This window comes from Cryptomeria japonica, chromosome 7, assembly GCF_030272615.1.
Source record: "Cryptomeria japonica chromosome 7, Sugi_1.0, whole genome shotgun sequence".
NCBI lineage: Eukaryota > Viridiplantae > Streptophyta > Pinopsida > Cupressales > Cupressaceae > Cryptomeria > Cryptomeria japonica.
The window spans coordinates 578,161,955-578,169,090 of NC_081411.1; positions in this window are offsets into that span (position 1 = coordinate 578,161,955).

Genomic DNA, 7,136 nt, shown 5'->3' on the forward strand with positions numbered 1-7,136 from the left:
CCATGCAGAGTTAATAGGTTATGGTATTACTTGCATATCACATGCGTATGTTTATGGGTGAAGTTGATGTCGTGTATTGATCATATTTGAAGTATTCAGACTTATTAGTTTATGGTGTTTGGTGTCTTATTGTGTTTAATCGGTATTGCCATGGTTAATTTCAGTAATGATGACAACCAGTTGGTATTGCTTCAACTAGATAAGTTGTTAAGAAAGTTTTATCTATACTGATTCACCCCCCCTCTCAATACCGATTGGGGTATCTGCTGTTCTTCATTATTTATCAAACTCTTCATTGATCCCTCATACCAGTTTCTTTGAATACAACTTTGTTCCTGTTTACCGGTTGAAGTCCTAATTACCGGTTCACTGATAAACTGTCTCCTCTACTAGTTATGCCTTACTGGTTGGCCTAAAAGACTTAGATTACTATCAAAACATAGTTCCAATAAATGACAACATAAAACAAGTCATCAAGCCAACAATCTCCTCCTTTGGCATTGATGGCAACACTTAGGAAATTTTTTGTCCAAGTGTGCAATACAAAAATTGACCTAACTCATGACACATACTCCCCCTTAGCAATTGCATGCTATTACAAAATTTACAAACATATATACTACTACTCCCCAATACAATTCAAAACTTTACCTCATACTACTACTCCCCCTTTGACAACAAGGCAAAGGTAAGAAAATACATGAAAGTTAAATGCAATATACATCAAAATTTTCATTATCATATGTAGATATAAAAGTTCAAAATGTTTTACAATGCCATCTTAGAAAATGCATCTCCAAAATGTAACTTTAACTTCTTCAAGTCATTGTGCCAAGTCTCCAAAAGAGTGTCAGTTATCTCAACATGTGTTCTTATCTGGCAAGACATCTCCTCCATGACATCAATTATAGTTATCTCAGGTGTAGCTAGAATACCTTTAGTTTCCTTGTAGCCTCTCTACAAGATTTCAACCTTAGCGATCAAAAGTTTTTGTAGCTCTTGCAGTGACTTAGTCCTTTTAACCTGTTCATTCTCATAAGCTTTTAGCTTATGTTGAAGTGCAACAATCGATCTACCATAAGTTATAGCAGAATCATTTAGGGGGCTAAATGATTCACTTAGAACTTCAAGTTCCTTTTTAGTTTCATGTTTCTTTTTCATCAAATCATCACAAAATAATGGAAAATTTGCAACAGTGGATAGAATTTTACCTCTAGTTTCAATTGCATCTTTAATATGATTTTTATTAACCGTCATAGCAACTTTGTATTTATCAATATCATTCATCAACTACTCTATTATCTTCTTCTTAAATTCCTTTTCCACGTTCAAATAAGCTGCATCTTCAAAGTTTTTAATCTATTCACCAACATCAACAACCAATTGACCTAACTTATCAATCAGTGTAGACAATCTATTAGTGTCCATCTCTAGTAACAAACTACACAAAATCTCAACTGCACATTGTATAGTTTGAGCTTCCTTTTGCTGTTCCTTCATTGTTTTCTTCTTAGCTCTAGATTGCATGGTAGTTGCAATCTCCATTAGTTCTGTAGAACTCAATGCATACACATTGATGGGTCCTTGTATACTTAATGCATCATCATCGTCATCATCATCAATTTTCTTCTTAGAGGTAAGTGATAAAGGTATCACTTTAGGTTCTGGTTTCATTGATTTCAATTCTTCCTCTTCTTTCTTCTCTTCTATCTTCTCCTTGTCCATTATCGGTGGTGTCTATGTATCAACTATTTTAGTGATTACCAATGGCTCTTGCTCAATATTCTTTTCTTCTCTTCTCTTCGGTTCCTATTCCTATTGTTCAGTCATCTAAACACCTTCATCCTATATATCCTCATTTTGATCTTTCTTTTCTTCCTCAGTACTGTTTACCTTAACTTCTGTATCATCATCTGGAATTATAACTATTTCAGTTTGTACATTTACCAGTTCTATATTTTCTTCTTCATCTATTGGTTGGTTTCCCATAACAATCTCATCAGGTGTAAAATCACTGATATCAACATTCTCCAGAATATCTTCTGCCTTAAACTTCTTTGGTTGCTCTTGTTCCTCATCAGGTATCAAACCCAGTAACTTCTTCAATATCTACTTAGTTTCCATATGATCTAATTGGGTCTTTGATAGTTCTAATACTTAATATAAGTACAAATCCAATAGCCAACAAGATGAGAGGGGGGGGGGGTGAATCATACAAACGTAATTACCCATAAAAACATCAGATTCAACCTCGGTAACATATATCAGTCATATAATCAAAAACTGTCAAACATGCAAACTCAAAAGCATATGAACAATATAAACCTCATAACACCAGATTTAACATGGAAACCCAAATAGGGAAAAACCACTGTGGGATTTCAGACCCACTAAGAAATATACTCTTCTAGAGTATGCTCGGTTAAAAGCAAATCCTATTAAAGATTACAAAACACATTGCTAGATGTGACCCGGTTAAGGGATTTCCCTCAGATCTGTTAGGATCTTCACTTTGTTAGAAGTGACCTTGTCAAAGGATTTCAAACACCCAATCAGAATGTCACCTTGTTAGAGGATTTACATATAAGACTGTTAAGTCCACTCGGTTAAGAGATTTCCTATCACTTTCACAAAATAACAGTAATAAAATCTATCTGCAACTTCACATCTAAAATGCTAAAACAGAGTCCTATTTGTTCAATACAATCTAGACATAGAACTAATCTTGTCTATCTGCTGGGCATCAATACTTTGTTATTCTAATAGGTCTTCAAGCTTTTGTGCTCAGTAATCACTATGTAGCATCCCCTGTGCATACACTTGCCCACATACATTGTTTATCAACAGTTCCTTATTTATAAACAATCTTCTAACCACTTAATCTCCTTGATCACATTTCCCATGATCAATCATAGCCATCAGATCTTCAATCTTGTCCAGGTTCATTGTATCTTTTCAATCTGAAAATGTTTTACCCCACCTCGGAACTTGCACATTCACCTTGGAACTTGTGTTAGGGTAATGCGGTTTAATCTGAGCTGTAGATCTTCTTGCCAACTTTCCATTGCCTTAGATTTGTTAACAAACTTCTTTCACGGCTTGCCAATCATTGATCCGCTCCAGCTCATCATCATCTTTCATTAAATATCACATGTAAACATTTAATGCATTCTGTTATAGCTCGGTTACAACTCGGTGAATACTAAACTTTACTCGGTAGACATTCTGTCTTCATTAACCGACTGCAATAACCTTAGGGTTTATCGACTAGGTTCCTTAGGGTTTACCGACTAGGTTCTTTGCTTGATAACATAGTATAGTATTCTCGGTGAATACTAAACTTTACTCGGTAGACATTCTGTCTTCATTAACCGACTGCAATAACCTTAGGGTTTATCGACTAGGTTCCTTAGGGTTTACCGACTAGGTTCTTTGCTTGATAACATAGTATAGTATTAACCTTTACATTTTACAACATATGTATGATGTTAAAACAATCTAAAACATCAAGATCTCATCATTGTTTGACTCGGTAGAGTTGCCCATTGAATAACTTATCCCCTTATTCATCATATTCTTTCCTGTGTCTTTACTGACTTCTTTATAATCTTCATATCATATTTCTTAAGATATGGCAACATCATACCGAATTAGAAAATCAATTTCTTGACATCAATGACAAAATAATAATATCAAGATAGTAAAACATCTTTAATCAGTTATGTCCATAATCATCAACAACCTTCTCAATATCCTTGTAATATTGCCAACAGTCTCACCGATTAGTAATCTTGTCAGCATTTTCTTAGATCTAAAAGATGATTTATCCTTTGCAAGAATTTCATCTATCTCCTCCTTTGTGGCTTCAGGTTGCAATTTTGTAAGAATAAATTCAATAAATTCTCTATCCTATTTTATGGCTGCCTGCCATCTAGCATCAAGCTTGTCATACAAAGAATTTGACATCTACCCTTGCAATTCAATTAGGGCTTTACTATATTTATTCATCATAAAAACAACTGCATCCTCTATCTACCTTTGTTCATCCTCACTAAACTTATCATATAGTTTATCCAAATGCTTAAGAACACCATATTCCTTATTATGCATTAACATCTTTTCAAAAGGTGTAGGTTTAGGTACCGGTTTCTTGAAGGATTTGATAGTTAATACTCCTACAACCTTTGAATTTTTGCCACTAGCTCTCAGAGCTTTCTTCTCACCTTCTAATTCAGTTTCTTCTTCATCATTAGCTGTCGGTTTCTTTGCTTGCTCCTTTTTCCTCTTCCCTGTAGTTATTGGTGCTTTAGGTGCAGGGGACTCAATGACTTTGCATTTTCTCTTGTATTGTATCTTGGAAGGTTTCTCCTTCTTTGCCTCTACATATTTCTCCTTCTTAACCTCAACACTTCTTGTCTTCATACTGGTGCTAGTTATGGTTGGGGCACTAGATGCTCTTGCTTGTTTATCTTCATATTTTTCTCTAGCCTCTTCTATTGACTCCTTGGTAAAACCTTGTTGCTCAACAAACTGCTCAACTTCCTTTCTCAATTTCATAGCAATTACAAGTTTGCTTAACTTAGAGTGCACTAGTAAAGATTTCTCTTTATAGGTTCCAAACCTCTCAGCAGTAGTATCTACTGGTTGTGCTAGCAAGTGTTCAGCATAAGCAACCAAAAGATCTTCTTCAACTTCGTAGCCCATAGGCACCACCCAAGTTGTCCTATGATCAATTGCCTCCATCTGACATGTGTCTGTGTCAACCAAAAAATAGATGGTATCCTCATATCTCTTAACAACATGTGCTGGTATCCTCTCTCTTGCATGTATCATTTTCTGAAAATCTTTGAAATAACCCCAAGAAATCTTACCAAAATCATTACCTAACATCCTAATGTTGTTCTTCATCTGTAACAATGTTGGTGTGTCCTTAGGCCACTAAACATCACCGTTACTAGGAAAGAAATTATGAAAATATAAGAACAATCTAACAATCAGTTGTCCAAATTTAAACTTCAGTCTTTTGACTTTCTTGACGGATTCAAGATTGAGCACCAACTGACTTCTCAATGCCTAAGACAAGTCATAATCAACATTTTCTTTGATCATCCAATAAGCAGTATGGATGGCTCCAACAAGGATGTTGTTCATCCTGCTAGAGTGATATACCTGGTATCCTATGACCATTGAAGAAAATTTTACTGTGGGACCATCAATCTCATTAATAGTGGTTGCTCTTACATCCCATCATGACTTGGTAAGCTCGACAACATCATTCTTAGGAACTGATCTTAATACTGGAACTTCTCCGGTGGAACACAATCCAATTACTGCACGAATCACTTCTTTGGTGATCTTATGTGGTCGATCAAGCCACATAAACTATTCATGCACACAATTCAAAACATATCTCACAAGATCATCTTCAAAATCATCAATAGAATTTAGTGCATGGTGAAAATATTTATCGGTAACCCTCCTATACTGTTCTTTCAATACTCTATTCTTTTCACACATTACCCTATATTGATCAAATATAACAAAGATTCCAAGATCTTCCAACTTACAATGAATGTATGATCTAATGTCCTCTACATGCAAAACTCCATATGGGACTTCAGATGGGGCTCCGACGGGATCGGTTTCAATGGATTTAAAAGGGTGCCTCTTAAACTTTGGCTGAGGCCTGACTATAACATCTACCAGATATGGTGCATCCATCTTCAAAGATTCAAACTTAGAAACAGATAACAAGATTTTTTGGATAAATACCTTTCAATGCTTCCACAACTAGGGTTTCAACACTGAGAATGCACTTTCACCGATTACCGATCGTAGATCAGTCCAAATATTTTGTTAATCTGATCAAATGGTCCTCACACAAGCTCTTCTCTACTCTTTTTTCTCTCTAAGTGCTCTCAAGAATTCAAAGTGACAAATGATATTAAAAAAGTCCTTTTATTTGCTCTACCTCATTAAATGCTATTTCTAGTTGTATAAACAAACAAACCCTAAAACACCATTCAATATACTACTGGTTCTCATATCACATCAAATCTATTGGTTTGATCATAAAATTACTTCACACTATCATAATGCATCAAGATATACAGATTTATCTTACCGCACACCATATAGGGGGTCTGGAAATGGATCCGATATTAAGCTCCCCCTAAGCCTTTTAACAACTTAGTTTTCCGGTGATGAGTTCTCCACACTAGGTGAAGAATTAGGATCTTATGATGGTTTCTCATCACTTTTCTTTTTCTAGATCTTATTCATCTCTGCTCTGGTCTCTTCCACATCAACTTTCTTCTTCCCTTTCTGGCCAGTAGATTCATTGACCGGTTGACTCATTTTAGCTTTGCAAGGTGTCCTGGTTGGTGACAATGAAAACATTCCATACCAGATGTTCTCCAGGGTCTAGCATTGCCTCTACCAGTCCTTATTCTGCAATTCATAGCTACATGACCATAGTTATGATAGATTGTGCAAATTGTTGGCATTTTGATGATGTTTTGATTGTCATTGATGGACAAACACTTTCTTGATGTATGAATTATGCTCAACCGGTAATTGTGCCAACCGATATTGTGTATTATTGAATGAATAGTCTTTAGACTAACTATATTTTGCAGAAGATGGTTTACCGGTCATAGATTGACTGAAGATCCCAAGCGGTATGAAGACCCCAAGCGGTTCGAGGATCTCAAGCGGTACAAAGGACCCAAGCGGTAGTTAACTTTTGATCGGAACACTATGATCTTCCAATCTTCATTTTTGACAACTGGTATAAATCTGTGATGAGTTACCAACTGGTATTACTATAATGTGTGATGAGTTATCATCCACCGACACTTTGGCAGTGTTTTTGTACTGTGTTACCAAATGTGTCTAGATGCACTGTACCTAGGAACTTGTAGTCTAATTCTATTGGACCAACATGAAATCAAATTCCTTTATAAGGACATCATGTCTAGGGTTTGCATGTATGAGATATAGAATAGAAAAGGTTATGTACGATCATTGAAGAGAATATTTGGTCTGTGTGAAGAGATAGAGTGTGCAGTTATAGAAGACTGAAGTAATGTTGAAAAGCATTAACAATGAGCTGTCAAGGATCTAATTAAGCATAC